This window comes from Sus scrofa, chromosome X, assembly GCF_000003025.6.
Source record: "Sus scrofa isolate TJ Tabasco breed Duroc chromosome X, Sscrofa11.1, whole genome shotgun sequence".
Classification (NCBI taxonomy): domain Eukaryota; kingdom Metazoa; phylum Chordata; class Mammalia; order Artiodactyla; family Suidae; genus Sus; species Sus scrofa.
In genome coordinates, this window is record NC_010461.5 from 9,982,827 (window position 1) to 9,999,704 (window position 16,878).

The 16,878-nt window shown below is 40.7% G+C and overlaps 1 long non-coding RNA gene across 3 annotated transcripts; it reads left to right on the top strand.

The window, feature by feature from the left end:
* Positions 25-16,441, top strand: LOC110257754. 3 transcript variants are annotated; one of them, XR_002340709.1, is made up of 7 exons: positions 25-4,167; positions 4,793-9,428; positions 9,537-10,668; positions 12,997-14,138; positions 14,259-14,335; positions 14,522-16,086; positions 16,193-16,441. It is a non-coding gene; the product is annotated as an uncharacterized LOC110257754 (long non-coding RNA). The 3 variants fall into 3 exon arrangements; XR_002340708.1 differs by having other exon boundaries at positions 25-3,565; positions 3,688-9,428; XR_002340707.1 differs by having other exon boundaries at positions 25-9,428.

Here is a 16,878-nt window from a genome sequence, read left to right on the forward strand (position 1 = left end):
TCCAGCTCACGGCAACGCCAGATCCTTAACCCACGGAACCAGGCCAGGGATCGAGCCCGCAATCTCATGGTTCCTAGTTGGATTCGTTAACCACTGCACCACGACGGGAACTCCTCCTTACCAATTCTTAAAACCATGAACTTTCAGTTTTCATGTTTTAGAGAACACCTATGATTCATGAGCAATGACACATAGTATTTATTATGATTGTTCAAGCACAGTAGTGACCATGAAAATTCTGCAGCTATCTTGTAAGAACATGTTATTACCAGACAATGGTCTTGAGCTTGGAGTACTGCAGGTATTTGAATGGTGTCGATTTCATAATGATGGAAAGACCAAGATTGTTTGCTGGTACAGCAAGCTGTGTCTTGTACACATGTATCTTAATGTGCTTTTCCAGTTCCTTTCAAAAGAGGGACATTCTGAGGACATTGCTCTTGTCCAGGTAAGTATTCTGGTGCACCTTCCCTAATCAGACCATCACATCTTTAAATATGGAGGTCAGTGTTAGGTTTGACTAAACTTATTTTACCATGTGGTTTTATTTAAGGTAATCAGGTAAGAAATGATTGTATTTTTACCAATTGTAGAAATCCTGATATGCTGCTATTTTTGATTTTTTTTCCCCACTTAGTCATGGGAATGTAGAGTGGACAGTGTGTATCCATCCACACCATGATGGTGGAATTATGTGGCACAGTCGCCACCATGGTGCTTTTGCAAGTGAGCTGGGAAGAGATGATTAAGTGTTGAACTTAGACCTTGAGTCCTGCATGAGACCAAGGAGCACTGATAGGTCCTGCAGTGATGGCCACACACAAGGTTATTTGAAGTGTCCTAGTAGAAATGGTGCATCCACAGACATATCTGTTGCAAAGGATTTTTTACATTCCTGTCAAGACATCACAGTGAATTTCAAAATGATCGTGAATGGGATTTTGCTTATCTCCAGGTAAGTGATGCTGGTGGCCTTTAGCACCTATAGTCTGATCTTCAGATATTAGGTACATGTGGAGGGCGTTTCTGACTCTTCTGCTACCATGTTTTTTTTAAAGCAATTCTTCATTTAAGAAATGACATTGTCAATCACAATTTTGTAAATCAACTATATTTCAATAACTCTTGAAAAAATAGAAAAAAAATGACATTGTTCCAACCAGTGCTAGTAAGTATTTGCCCCGATTTTTTTAGAGTATTGATATAATGTATGTTTAAATTTATATTGACTGATAGATTATGAACGTCCAGGTAACTTAAACTACTGTTGCAATCTTAACCATGACATTCTACAGATTTTCCTAGAAGAGATGATAGGCGCCTCACAATGGTTTTGACCTTCAAGTTCTTCTAAGATCCTGGTACTGCTTAATCTTCTCATAATGATGGAAATGAACAGGATTATTTGCAAAGATAGTTATTTTCAGTGTAAGCTGTGTATTTCTCAGGGTTCTAGCCATTATCATGACATCACAATGAACCAAATAATAGTTGTCACTGAGACCTTGCTAGAAACCAGGTATGGGATAAAGTGGCTCTTAGCCACTACAGATCACTAGATGTTCACATATCAAGGCAAGTGAGAATGGTATCTCTAATATGGTGTATCATGCTTTTTTGTAGGTTTCCTGCTAAGTCCTTGGCCGAGTGTACAGGTATGAATGATGACACATTAATTCAATAGATACCTTCTTATTTGCAGATACACAGGTAGTTGATGATATTTTGAAGGCTTTTAAACTGTTTTTGGCATGGATCATTTCGGAAATTAATTTGTCCTCATGGTATTAGTAAACATTAGAAATTACTGTATTCTTGTTCAGGGATCATTTCTTTTTACACTACTGTGATGGTATCCAGGTAATTTATTACATTTTCCAACCCTACAATATTGAACACGGGATTCTTGCAGGTATCCCTTCAAATGAGGAAAGTCCTCTTATTAGGTTTACACCTGGGATTTCTGCAATTACCCAAATCAGGTTTGTGCATCCATAAATGTCATAATTGACCCAGAGAATTTGCAGGTGCCCAGGTAGAATGAGATGTGTACTGAACACATTTTGTACAATGTGTTTTTCAGAGTCATGTCAAGATATCTAGATGAGCTTAAAATGACAGGTAATGGGTGACCTGGCTGGTGTCAAGGTAAGTGATTGTCTGCACCTAAAGCACAGAACAGGCTACCTGACCTTCGTATATCCAGGAAAGTGATGATGTGTCCTCACGTTTATGTTAGCACGATGTTTTCTGCAGGTATTCAGGTAAGAAATGAGAGAGTATTACTAATTTTAGAAAACATGAGATTTCATTTTTTAGATGAGACAAAGTTGAAGTGTCCCCTGTGAGTGTTGAAGGGTCGCACATATCTAGATTTCATTCATGGTGTGTCTGCCCCAGTACTAGCCATAGATTTTGTGCAGGTGTCCAGGAAAGTAATGGTGATTTTAGCTGACATCAGTATTGATCTTTGATTACTGAAAATATCCAGGGATTGTTGGTGTGTTCCATAATGATTAAGTGACCAGGTTATTTGCAGATATCCTGATAGAAAAAGTTGTTTCCTTTCCCACAGTTTTTGTCATGTCTTTTTCAGATTCCTGTTCTAGAGCCCTGTAAACCTGGCAGTGGTGATAATAGGGGATGCTGTTGGGATGCAGGTAAGTGATAATGTGGGCCTAAATCACAGCCCAGGGCATGTGATCCCCAGCTAGCCAGGTGAATGATGATGGTGTCTCTAAGAGGTGTTATTACCATGTTTTTTGCTAGTTTTCAGGAAGGAAATTATCTGGCCCTTACTAATTCTAAAAGCATTTCATTTCCACCGATTATAATTTAGAGAACATTGTGATCGAACCCCATGAAGGTTGAGGGATTGCCATTTCCAGGTAATTATCATGATGTCCTCAATCAGCAGTAATCATGGCAATTTTGCAGGTGGCCCATACAGAAAATTGTCTTACTGGCAATAATTTAGGCCTTGGAGAACTGCAAGTGTGGAGGTAGAATTGGTGTCTTCATAATGAGACAGTGACCAAGGTCACTGCAGTTGTCCTGGTCAAATAATTACATCCCTTTACGCATTTATGTGTTTTTCAGGCTCCTATCAAGTGGTCTCTGTGAACCCGACAGTGGTCATTAAGGAGGGAACATTTCTGGTCTCCAGATGTGTTATGAAACGTACATTCAGTGCATCACTAGATACATGGAGGATCTTCATGTATCTAGTTAAGTGGTATTGGTTGCTTGAACTCGTTTTATCATGTGGTTTTTTTTCAGGTACTCAGTTAGAAATGATAATAGTATTTTTGCCAGTTCTAGCAATCATATTATCTTATTTTTATGTTTAAGAGGAAATTTGCTTTTAACTGTGTGAGTGTTAGGCGATCCATGGTTATTCATCTAAGAAACATGGACTTTGGGTTCACAGAAGTTACCACGATATTTTTGCAGGTAAACAGTGAAACATGATGGTGTCTAACAGTGGTATGAACTCCAGGTAGAGTTGATGGGTCCCGCATCGATGGACATGAACAAGGTTATTTGCAGTGTCCTCTTAGCAAAGGTATTGTGTAGACATATTTATCCCAATTTTTCTTCAGATTTCTATTCAGAAATCATAATGATCATAATGGCACTTTGCTTTTATCTGGCTAAGTGATGATGTGGTTCTTTATTCCCCTACAGATAATCTTCCCATCTGATATGTAAGTAAGTCTGGATAGTTTTCCTAAGTTTTCTGTTACTATGTTTTGTTTTGTTGTGTTTTGTTTTTTACAGGTATTCAGTTCAGAAAAAATATTGTCCCAACCAATACTCATAATCACTTTATAGTTTATATATGATTTGTGTTTAACCTTAGCAGTGTTGGGGGGTTATCCAGGTAAGTTGTCCTGTTCCACACCACCATGAGATTTTTACAGGTCTTCAGATAAGAAATGATGGTTTCTTTAACAATGATGTTGAACTTGAAGTTCTTCCAAGATCTACAAAATGTTGATGGTTCCCTTAGTGATAGAAATAAGCAGAATTAATTACAGATATCCTTTAGGTAAAAGGATTTTTTTTCCCTAAACCCCCTTATCAATGTGTTCTTACAGGTTATAGTAGTGATGACACTATAGCCAACCTGGTAATGGTCATTAATGGGACCCTGCTAGTAACCAGGTAAGTGATATTGAGGGTCTTACCCCACAGTATAGACCAACTGGTCTTCAGATGTCTCTGTAAGTGAGGATGATGTCCCCAACACCAGACACAGCGAATCCGGGGGTGGGGGGGGGTTATTGCAGATATTCTGTTAAAGTGTTTGCTAGTGTCAAGGTGTGAGATGTCACATTCATATCTAGGTGAGTGATGGTGTGGGCCTAACCCACGTCATATCTCATCTTCATGTGTAAAGGTAAGTGAGGTTGCATGTGTTTCTAACACTTCTAGTTAGCATTTTATTGCAGGTATTCAGGTAAGGTAAGGGTTCACGCTAATTCCAGTAACCCTGAGTTTATATTTTTCGTGATTTAAGGATGACTAATGTTTAACCCTGTGGGTGGTATGAGTTGATCATATCTGGTCAATGTCATGGAGTTCCCACCACAGTAGTAACCATAGGATGTGTGCAGGTGTCCAGTTAAGAAAAGAAGGTCTCTCCTGACAATGGCATGGACCTGAATTAATGTACCTACCCAAGTAGAGTTGATGAGTTCCATAATAATGGAGGTACACAAGTTAGGTGCAGGTGTCCTGGTAGAACAAGTTGTATCTTCAGACACATGTGTTGCATGTGTTTTTTCAGGATCTTGTCAGGGGAACACAGTGAACCTACAATGCTTGCTATGGGAAACTTGTTCTTAACCAGGTAAGTGATAAAGGGAGTCCCACCATATTGATGTCTATCTGATCTTGAATGTGAAGGTAAGGAAGGAATGTGTCCAGAGCACTCATGTAAGCATGTTTGTTTGTAGGTATCCTGTTAAGGTCTTTACAAGTATACAGGTGTGAGATGATGTGACATTAACTCCTTAAAGACAGTCTCATTTTCAGTTATCAGTATAATTAATGGTCAAGATTCTTACATTTACATTGTTTTTGGCATGTGTCTAGTTAGGAAATTAACTTGACCCTACCTATATTACTTTGAATGAGGTTTTTTGGGGGTTATTTAGAGATAATATATATTTAATATGTGTATTGATGAACAAATATGCAAGGTTAATCTTATTGCCATCACTGAGTTATTGACTGTGGGAATTTTTGCAGGTATCCCTTCAAGAGGAGAAAGTACCTCTTCCCAGGAATTGACCTTGAATTCCTGAAACTAGCCAGGTAGTATCGATAGGTACCAAAATGTTAACCAGTGACCAAGGAAACTGACAGCTTTAGAGGTAGAATGATTTCTGGACCGCAAACATTTCCCACAGTGGGTTTTTCAGATTCATGTCATGACATCATGGTAATCCTGATAATGGTCATTAGTATGTCATTGCTGGTATGGAGATGAGTAATCCCGTAGGCCTAATCCACAGTATCTTCCATTTGGCCTTCCTCTATGTAAGTAGTGATGTGTCCTTCTACTTCTTGTTACCATGATTTATTGAAGGAATTGGAAGAGGAAATGATAGCATCTTTCACCACTTTATGTGGCACCTGTGTTCACTTGTACTATTTCTGAAAATGTTCATTTTTAACCCTGTGAATGTTGATGTTATTATATGAATATAGTCCCTGTCACAGTACTAGTCATAGGAGTTGTACAGATGTCCTTTCAGAGAAGGATGGTTTTATCTGGCGTTGGTGCTGACCTTGGATTGCCGCAAGTCTCCAGGTAGGATGATGTATATCCAAATGATGAAGTGACCCACATGATTGGCGGGTGTCCTGGTAGAAAAAGTTGTGTCCCTTAACAGGCATTTCCTTTTCTCTTTCCAGGTTCCCATCTAGAGATCATGACTAACCTAACAGTGCTCATTATTGGTGAACATGGCTTGGGTACAGATAAGTGATGATAGGGACCTAAACCACAGCACAGTTCATTTGATCTTCACAACTCATGGTAAGTGGTATTGATTGGCTAAACTTGCTTTACCATGTGATTCATTTCAGGTATTCAGGTAAGAAGTGAGAATGTCTTATCAATTCTAGCAATCTTGTTGAACTGTTATCTCTTTTTGAGAATTTATTTTTAACCATTTCAGTGTGGAGCAATTAATTCTCAGGGATGCAGGCCGTACTTCCTGAGTTGTGTGGCATGGTAATAACCACGGTGTTTCTGAAGGTGGGCAGTGAAGAGAGGATGGTACTATTTTTGTTTGCATTTATTATTTCCGTTTTCTAGGCTTTTTTCTCTTTCCTTTAAAATAGTTTTTTTTTTTCCTTCAGTTCTTAAACACACTTGTCCTGTTAAGATCTTTGCTGCTGTCCAGGTGTGAGATTATGTGGTAATAACTTGAAGATATTCTCAATATTAGTAGTTAGAGAATCAGTGTTTTCGAGATTGTTACATTTACCTCATTTGTGTCATGTTTGTTGTTTCAAACTCAATTTGTCTCTAATAATACTGACAAGACTACTAAAAAGATTTTTGTATTCATCTTTAGAGATACCACGGATTTCACTACTAATGAAAGAATGATATGCATGTATTCATGTAATTAATCCTATCGAGCATCACAGCAGTGTTGGCTCAGGTCATACTGCAGGGAGCCCTTCAGAGAAGAAGGGGTCTCTTCCTATGGTTTGACCTCCGTGTCTGCAAGTAGGTCCCTAGTAGTGTTGATGGGTCTCCAGATGATCCTCAAAGTCACCAATGGAATTGGGGATGAAGAGCTGAAATGACCCTTGTACCAAATGTATTTTCTGTCATATGTTTTTCATATTGAGGCTAAGCCATCATGGAAAGCCCATCCACGGTAGTGAATGTGGACATTGTTGGTATGGAAGTAAGGGGGGATAGGGTACTGAACCACCACACAGACAGTCAGCATTCACACATCTGGGTAATGATGAAGTGTCCTCAACTTCTTGATATCATGACTTTTTATAGGTAGTTAGGTAAGAAATTGTAGCAACTTTACAAACTTGTAGCCACCATGTTATCCTGTAGTTTCGTGTTAGAAAAATTAGATTTAATTGTAAGATTGTTGAGTGACATGCAGGTATTAATGTGTTTCTTATAGATCTGAAAGTCACAGTACTAACCAAGGCTTTATGCAGATGCAGAGGCAGCCAGTATTGTTTATCCAGCAGTGGCCTAGACCTTGGAGCACTGCAAGCATCTGGGCTGACTTGATGAGTCCTGCAGTGATAGGCATGACAAAGGTATTTTCAGGGTCTAGGTAGTAAAGTTGTGTCCATGGACACATTTGTCACAATGTGTTTTCCACATTCCTCTCTAGAGGTCATGATGAACCTCATAATCATCATTAAAGTGATGGGGCTTGTATCCAGGTAAGTAATGATGTGGGCCTTTTGCAAGAGACAGACCATCTACTGTTCCGATACAGTTAGGTATGGGTAATGTGCATAGCTCTTCTGTTGACTTGCTTTTTGAGTGTTCAGGTAAGAAATGATAATGTCGTAGTTCTAGAAACCTTAACTCTTGATTTATTATATTTTGGAGAAAAACAGATGCTTAACACTAGGAATGCTCTGGGGTGGCAGATAGAGAGTAATTTATTGTAGTTTTTCCCCTTCACGGTGCTACCTGTAGGATTTTTGCCAGGGTCCAGTCAGGAAATGATTATTGCCTAACATTGGTGCTGACCTTGAATTATTGCAGATACCCAGGTAGAGTTGATGTGTCTCATATTGGTGAAGTGACCAAGTTTATTGGCAGGTGTCTTGGCTGAAAAAGTTCTTTCATGACATCTCTTTCAGGTTTGCTCAAGAGACCTCAGCGGACTTACCAATGGTTAGTAAGAGGGACCGTGGCAAGTGTGCATATAAGTTGCACTGTGAGCCTAAACCATAGCACAGTATATTTGATCGTCACACAGTAGGTACATCATGCTTGTTTCCGTAAACATTGTTGTGATCATTTTTTTTGCAGCTATTCAAGCAGGAAATGATAAGTCTTACCAATTACAGAAACACGAGTTTTCCCTTTTCATATTTTAGAGCAAGTGTTTGTTAATCCCTATGATTGGTGAGCTCTTGCCACATTGACTTGATGTTCATAATGTTCTAACCCCAGTGGTAACCATGACATTTTGCAGGTGTCTCATAATGGAATGTTGTTGTCTGTGACAATGGTCTCAACCTTTGGCATACTGCAAATATTGAGGGGGGGTTGATGTACTCATAATGAGGGAAATATCCAAGGTCATTGGAAGATATCCTGCTACAAGTTCTGTCCTTTTGACCTGTAGTGTGTATTTCTCAGGTTATTGTCAAGAAAGCAAGATGAACTGAGTGGTTGGTAAAGGGGGTCCTTCCTGGTGTGCAGGTGAGAGATGACATTCACCTTCCCCACATCAGAGCACCTTGCATTCACATCTCTGTGTAAGTGCTGTTGATTGGCTAAGCTTGTTTTACCATGAGATTCATTCAGGTATTGAGTTAAGAAATTTAGAGTTTTATCAGTTCTAACAATCATGTTCTCCTATTGATTTGTATTTTTGACCTCGTGAGTATGGACCAACTCATAGGTGTGCAGGCTGTGCTGACTGAGTTGTATGACACAGTAGTGACTGTGGAGTTTCTGCAGGGCGGGCAGGGAAGAGAGGATGGAGTTTCTTGCAATGGCATAGACCTTGGAGTACTACATGAACCCAGCAAGAGCTGATGGTGAGTCCTGCAGTGAGTTCAGGGGACAAGGTTATCTGCAATGTCCTAGGGAAGAACGTGTTTCCACAGATGCATTTTACACAGTTCTTCAAGTTCCCTGGGAAGACATCATGGTAAAGATCATAATGACCAATAAGGAGACTTTGCTTGTGTCCAGGTAAGTGATGCTCTGGACCTTCAGCACCTACAGACAGTCTCATTTTCAGATGTATGAGCAAGTGTGGGTGGTGCTCCCAGGTTTTATGTTATTGTGCTTTTATGTAAGTATTCTGTTGAGGAATTATATTATCCTTGTGCTGATATACAGGTATGAGATGATGTGAGACAGTTGCTCGGAAACATTCTTAATATCAGTGTTTACAGAATTAATATTTTAGGGATTTTATAAGACTTAGTTTTTGTCATGTTAGTTGTCATAAAATTAATTTTCCCTAATATACTAAGAAAATACTAAAAAGGTTTTTTATTCTCTTTTAGCAATAACATGGATTTTACTACTAATGAAAGACAGACAAGGATGTATTCGTGTACGTGTTCCTGTTGAGCATCACAGCAGTGTTGGCTCAGGGACTATTGCAGGGAACCCTTCGGAGAAGAAGGGATCTCTTCCTAGGGTTTGACCTCCGTGTCTGCAAGCAGGTCCCCAGGTAGAGTTGATGGATCCCCAGATGATACCCAAGGTGACCAGGGGAATTTGGGTTGTAGAGGTAGAAGGACCCATGTGCCAAATATATTTTCTACAATATGTTTTTCAGATTGAGGCTAACCCATCATGGTAGCCCATCCATGGTAGTGAAAGTGGATATTGTTGGTGTGGAGTTGAGGAAGGATGGGGGACAGAACCACTGCACAGACGGTCAGCATTTACATATCTGGGTAATGATGATGTGTATTCAGCTTCTTATTGTGACTTTTTTGTAGGTAATCAGGTAAGAAATTGTAGAGACCTTACAAATTCTAGTTACCATGTGATCCTGTAGTTTTATACTTTAGAAAAAATTTCTGTTTAACCACAAGTTGTTGACCAACTTGCAGATATCCATGTAATTTTCATAGACCTGTGGTGAGTCACAGTACTAACCATGGCTTTATGCAGGTTTAAGGCAGCCAGTGTTGGTTTCTCTACCAGTGGCCTAGACCTTGGTGCACTGCAAGATTCCTGGTTGATTTGATAAATCCTGCATGGGACTCGATGGGACATGAAAAAGTTATTTTCAGGGTCCAGGTAAGAAAGTTGTGTCCATAGACATATTTGTCACGGTGTGTTTTCCAGGTTTCTATCTAGAGGTCATGGTGAATCTCGTAATTATAATCAAAGGGACGTGGTTTGCTCCACATAAGTGATGCTGTGGGCCTTTTGCATAAGACAGACCATCTGTTCTTCAGATACAAGTATGTGTGGATAATGTCCATAACTGTTGTGTTGCCATGCTTTTTTGCAAGTATTTAGGTAAGAAACGATAGTGTCTTTATTCCAGAGATCATGTCTTGATTTTTTATATTTTAGGTAAAAATGGAAGCTTAATACTAGGAATGCTCTGGGTGGCAGATCTACAGTAATTTATTGTGAGTTTTCTCTCTACACTACTACCCATGGGATTTTTGCCAGTGTCCTGTTGATAAATGATCAGTGCCTAATATTGGTGCTGACCTTGAATTACTATAAGTATCCAGGTAAAGTTGATATACCTCATAATGGTGAAGTGACCTAGTGTATTTGCAGGTGTCCTGGCTGAAAACATTGTTTGATAACATCTCTTTCAGGTTTTTTTCAAGAGTTCCCAGTGGACTTACCAGTGATCAGTAAGAGGGACCTTGGCAGGTGTGCAGGCAATTTGTGCTATGGGCCTAAACCATACCACAGGTCATTTGATCTTCACGTGCTAGGTAAGTCATCATGCTGGGTTTCCCTAACAATTGCTGTTACCATTTTTATTTGTAGGTATTCAGGTAGGAAATGATGAGTCTTACTAACACTAGAAACTTGAGTTTTCTTCTTTTTGTATTGTAAAGAAAGTGTTTGTTTATCCCTATGGTTGATGAATACTTGCCATATTGAACTGATGGTCACAATGCTCTAACCCCAATGGTAATGGTGACATTTTGCAGGTGTCCCATAATAGAATACTGTCGTATGTGGCAATGGTCTTTACATTGGCATACTGTGAGTGTTGAGGTAGAGCTGATGTTCTCACAATAAAGGAAATGTCCAAGGTCATTGGAATGTATCCTGGTTCAAGTTCTGTCCGAACTGTAGCATATGTTTCTCATGTTACTGTCAAGCAATCAAGATGAAATGAATGCTTGGTAAAAGTCCTCCTTCCTGTGCAGGTGAGAGATGATGTTTGCCTTCCCCACATCAGAGGAGCTTGCATTCACATCTCTGTGTACGTGATGTTGATTGGATAAACTTGTGTTACCATGCAATTCATTTCAGGTATAAAGATAGGAAATGGGATAGTTTCAAAATTTTAGCAGTCATATTCTCCAACTGTTTTATGTTTTCGAGAATTTATTTTGGGCCTGTGGATGTGGAGTGATTCATGGGAATGCAGGCAGTGCTGACTGAGTTGTTAGGCATAATAGTGACCATGGCATTTCTGGAGTTGAACAAGGAAGAGGATGGAGTTTCTAGAAACGACATAGACCTTGGAGTGGTGCATGAACTCAGGGAGAGCTGCTGGTGGGTCATGCAGTGAAGGCAGAGAACCAGGTTATCTGCAGGGTCAGAGTGTCCATAGACATATTTTACACTGTGTTTTTCAAGTCCCTGGAAAGACATCATGGTAAAGATCATAATGACCATTAAGGAGGCTTTGCTTATGACCAGGTAAGTTATGCTGTGGGCCTTCAGCACCTACAGACAGTCTGATCTTCAGAGGTGTGTGTAAGTGTGGGTGATGTTCCCAGCTTTTCTGTTACAATGTTTTCATGCAAGTATTTAGTTCAGAAATTATATTGTCCCTATCAGTGACAATCAGCAATAGCCATATTGTCTTAGTGTATATGTGTAATGTGTGCTTACCCTGTGGGGGGACAAGGAATATGTAGGTGGCTCTAGGTTATGCTAGTGCAGACATCACAGGATTGACCTTGAGGTTGCCTCAGGTGCTAGGGGATGCTGTGTCTCTGGCAGCGATGTTGTCATTGAAGATGTGAAAGGCTCAGGTCATGTTCACGGTTCCCTTACGGTGGTGAGTGACTGAGATTATTTGCTGGTGCTATTTTGTTTGCATTTTTTTTTTCATATAAAACAAGTTTTGCCCTTCAATTCTTTTTTGGGTGGGTTTTTTTTTGGGGGGGTGCTTTTTAGGGTCACACCCACAGCATATGGAAGTTCCCAGGCTAGGGGTCAAATTGGAGCTACAGTTGCCAGCCTACACCACAGCCATAGCCACACAGGATCCGAGCCACATCTGTGACCTACACCACAGCTCACGGCGATGCCAGATCCTTAACCCACTGAGTGAGGCCAGGGATGGAAACTGCATCCTCACGGATCCTAGTTGGGTTTGTTAACCGCTGAGCCCACGAAGGGAACTCTGTCCTTCAATTCTTAAACATCCATGTCATGTATGGTTTTAAAGGACCCAACACCCGTGAGAGCAAAGTGAAACCTAATAGCAGTCGTGACTGACACCTGGCTAATAAGCAGGCATGTGACAAAATGGCTTTTACCCTAGTACAAGTCATTTGACTTCAGTCATCTGGGTAAGCGAGGATGTTGTCTCTTTACACAGCGTGCTCATGGTTTTTTGCAGGTGTCCTGTTAAGGTCTTTGCTAGCGCACAGGTATGAGATGATATGACTGTGACTCTGAAACATTGTTAATATCGGTAATTATTAAGTGAATATTTTTAAGATTCTTACCTTGGCCTTGTTTTTGTTATGTTTGTTGTTACAAAATGAATTTGTCTCCAGTAATACCAATAAGAATACTAAAGAGATTTCTCTATTCTTCTTTAGTGATACCATGGATTTAACTACTAATGTGTTCATGTAATTTATCCTATTGAGTATCACAACAGTGTTGGCTCAGGGAATATTGCAGGGGGCCCTTCAGAAAAGAAGGGATCTCTTTCTAGGGTCTGACCTTCATGTCTGCAAGCAGGTCCCCAGGTAGTACAGCTGGTACCCAAGGTGATGAGGGGAACTGGGGGTGTAGAGGTAGAATGACCCATGTGCCAAATATATGTTCTACAATATGTTTTTCAGATTGCAGTTAAACTGTCACAGAAAGCCCATCCACGTGGTGAATGTGGACCTGGTTGGTGTGGAAATGAGGGATGTTGGGGGCCTGAACCACAGCATAGACAGCCAGCATTCACTTATCAACATAATGCTGATGTGTCCTCAACTTCCGGTTATCATGAATTTTTGCAGGTAATCAAGGAAGAAATTATAGAGACCTTACAAATTCTAGGCACCATGATATCCTGTAGTTTTATATTTTAGAAAATTTTCGGATAACCGTCAGGGTATTTAACCACTTGCAGCTTTCCATGTGATTGTCATAGAGCTTCAGATCGTAATAGTAATCACGGCTTTATGCAGGTGTAAATACAGCCAATGCTGGTTTCTCTAAGAGTGGCCTAGACCTTGGAGCACTGCAAGACTCCTGGTTAATTTGATAAGTCCTGCACTGATGGGCATGACAATCTTATTTTCAGGTTCCAGGTAATAAAGTTGTGTCCATAGACATTTGTCACAGTGTGTTTTCCAGGTTCCTGTCTGGAGATAGAGATGTACCTCATCATCATCTTTTTTAAAGGGACATGCCTTGTATCCAGGTAAGTGACTGATATGAGCCTGTTGCAGGTAACAGACCATCTGCTCTTCAAATATGGGTAAGTGTGGATAGTTCCCTAACTGTTGTGTTGCCACGCTTTTCTTCCAGCTATTCAGGCAAGAAGGGATAGTGTCTTTATTCTAGAGACCATCAATCTGGATTTTATATATTTTAGAGAAAATGTCTGCTTAACACAGGGGATCCTCTGGCGTGGCAGATATGTAGTTATTTATTGTAGTTTTCCCCTCCACATTACTAGCTATAGGATTTTTAGAGGTGTCAAGAAATGATCATGTCCTGACATTGGTGTTGACCTTGGATTATTCCAAATATCCAGGTAGAGATGGTGCGTATCTCATACTGGTGCAGTGATCAAGTTTATTGGCAGTTGTCCTAGCTGAAAACGTTGTGTCTTTTGACACACGTTTCATAACATGTCTTTCAGGTTTCCTTCCAGAGATCACAGTGGACCTAACAGTGGTCGTTAAGAGGTTCCTTGGCTTGTGTCTGGGAAAGTTGTGATGCGGGCCTAAAGCATAACACAGGTCATTTGATCTTCACATGCTACGTAAGTCAGCTGGTTTTCCTAACAATTATCGTTACAGTTTTTACTTTGCGGGTATTCCGGCAGGAAATGATATGTCTTACCAATTCTAGAAACTATGTGTTTTCTCTTTTCATATTTTAGGCAAGGTGTTTGTTAATCCCTGTGATTGATGAAAACCTGCCATATTTCTTGATGATCATGATGCTCCAACCCCAGTGGTAAGCATGACATTTTGCACATGTCTCACAATGGAATGTCGTCTAATGTAACAGTTGTCTTGACCTTGGTGCACTTCGTGTGTCCAGGTAGAGTTGATGTTCTCATAATGAGGGAATTGTCCAAGTTCATCGGAAGGTATCCTGCCACGAGTTCTATCCTTTTGACTTGTAGCCTGTGTTTCGCAGGTTACTGTCAAGAAAGCAAGATGAACAGAAGGGTTCATAAAGGGGGTCCTTCCTGGTGTGCACGCGAGAGATGGTGCTCACCGTCCCCTCATCAGAGCATCTTGCATTCACATCTCTGGGTAAGTGATGTGGATGGAATCAACTTATTTTACCATGAGATTCATTTCAGGTATTCAGGTGAAAAAATGAAAATATTCTATCAGTTCTAGCCAGCATGTTCTCCTGATTTATATTTTTCAGATTTTTGCTTTTCAGCTTGTGAGTGCAGAACCATTCACGAGTGTGCAGGCAGTGCTGACTGAGTGTGGCACAGTAGATATCGTGGCATTTCGGCAGGGAGGCAGGGAGGAAGGGGTGGTATTTCTAGAAATGGCATAAACCTTGGAGTACTGCATGAAGCCAGCGAGAGCTGCTGGTGGGTCCTGCATTGAAGGCATTGAACGAGGTTGTCCGCAGGGGCCTATAGGAGAGGTGTGTTCACAGACACATTATACACTGTGTTTGTCAGGTTCCAGGAAGATACCATCATAAAGATCATCATGACCAAGACTTTGCTTGTGTCTAAGTAAGTGATGCTGTGGGCCTTCGCACCTATGCGCAGTCTGATCAACAGATGTGTGGGTAAGCGTGGGTGGTTTCCTAGGTTTTATGTACTGTGTTTTTTTGCAGGTATTCAGTTAAGAAATGATGTTGTCCCAATCAGTGACATTCAGCCATAGCCATATTGTCTTAATGTATACATGTAATGTGCCTTTACCCTTCATGGTGACTAAGGTTGTGCACGTGGCTCTAGGTTATCCTAGTGTGGACACCAAGGGATTGACTTTGAGGTTCCTGCCAGTGCTCAGGGGTGCTATGTTTCTGGCCATGGAATTGACACTGAAGATCTGAAAGGCCCAGGTAGTATTGATGGTTCCCTTAAGGTCTTAAGTAACTAAGGTTATTTGCTGGGTGTGTCTCATTTGCATTTGTTTGTTTGTTTTTTCCTCTTTCTTGTAAAGTGAATTTTTCCCCTCCGTCTTTAAACACACTTGACCTGTAAGTTTTTAAAAGTCACAACTCTCTTGAGAACAATGTGAACCTAACAGTGGTCGTGAACGAGACGTGGCTAATAAGCAGGCTTGTGACAGAGTGGCTTTTATCTTTTATCGCAGGGCAGGTCACTTGACCTCAGACATCTAGGTAAGTGAGGATAGTCTTTTGCTTGTGTCCTGTTAAGTTCTTTGCTGGTAAACAGGTATGTGATGATGTGCCAATAACTGAGAGACATTTTCAGTGTTGGTGGTTTAAAAAAATGTTTTATATTTACCTTGTTTTTGTCATTATTATTGTTATAGAACGAATTCTCTCTAATAATACTCATAATACTAATAAGACTTTTGCATTCTTCTTTAGTGATATCATGCATTTAACTACTAATGAAAGACAGACATGGATGTATTCGTGTTCGTGATCCTGTTGAGCATCACAGCAGTGTTGGCTCAGGGACTCTTGCAGGGAACCCTTCGGAGAAGAAGGGATCTCTTCCTAGGGTTTGACCTCCGTGTCTGCAAGCAGGTCCCCAGGTAGTGTTGATGGGTCCCCAGATGATACCCAAGGTGACCAGGGGAATTGGGGTTGTAGAGGTAGAAGGACCCGTGTGCCAAATATATTTTCTACAATGTTTTTCAGCCTGAGGCTAACGCATCATGGAAAGCTCATCCATGTTAGTGAATGTGGACGTTGTTGGCATGGAGGTGAAGGATGCGGGAGGCCTGAACCACCACGCAGATAGTCATCATTCGTATATCTGGGTAATGACGATGTGCCCTCACCCTCTGGTTATCATGACTCTTTTGCAGGTAACCAGATAAGAAATTACAGAGATTTTACCAATTTTAGCCACCATGTTATCCTGTAGTTTTATATTTTAGAAAAATTTCTTTCTTTCTTTCTTTCTTTTTTTTTTTTTTTTTTTTTTTTTTGTCTTTTTGCCTTTTCTAGGGCCGCTCCCGCGGCATATGGAGGTTCCCAGGCTATGGGTCGAATCGGAGCTGTAGCCACTGGCCTACGCCAGAGCCACAGCAACGCGGGATCCAAGCCGTGTCTGCGACCTACACCACAGCTCACGGCAACACCGGGTCGTTAACCCACTGAGCAAGGCCAGGGACCGAACCCGCAACCTCATGGTTCCTAGTCGGATTTGTTAACTGCTATGCCACGAAGGGAGCTCCTAGAAGAATTTCTTTTTACCCATAAGTTTGTTGTGTGGCCTGATGACATCCATGAAAGTGTCATAGTGCTACGAGTCACAGTACTAACCAAGGCTTTATGCAGGTGGGAACAGAAGCGATGACGGTTTGTCTAACCATGGACTT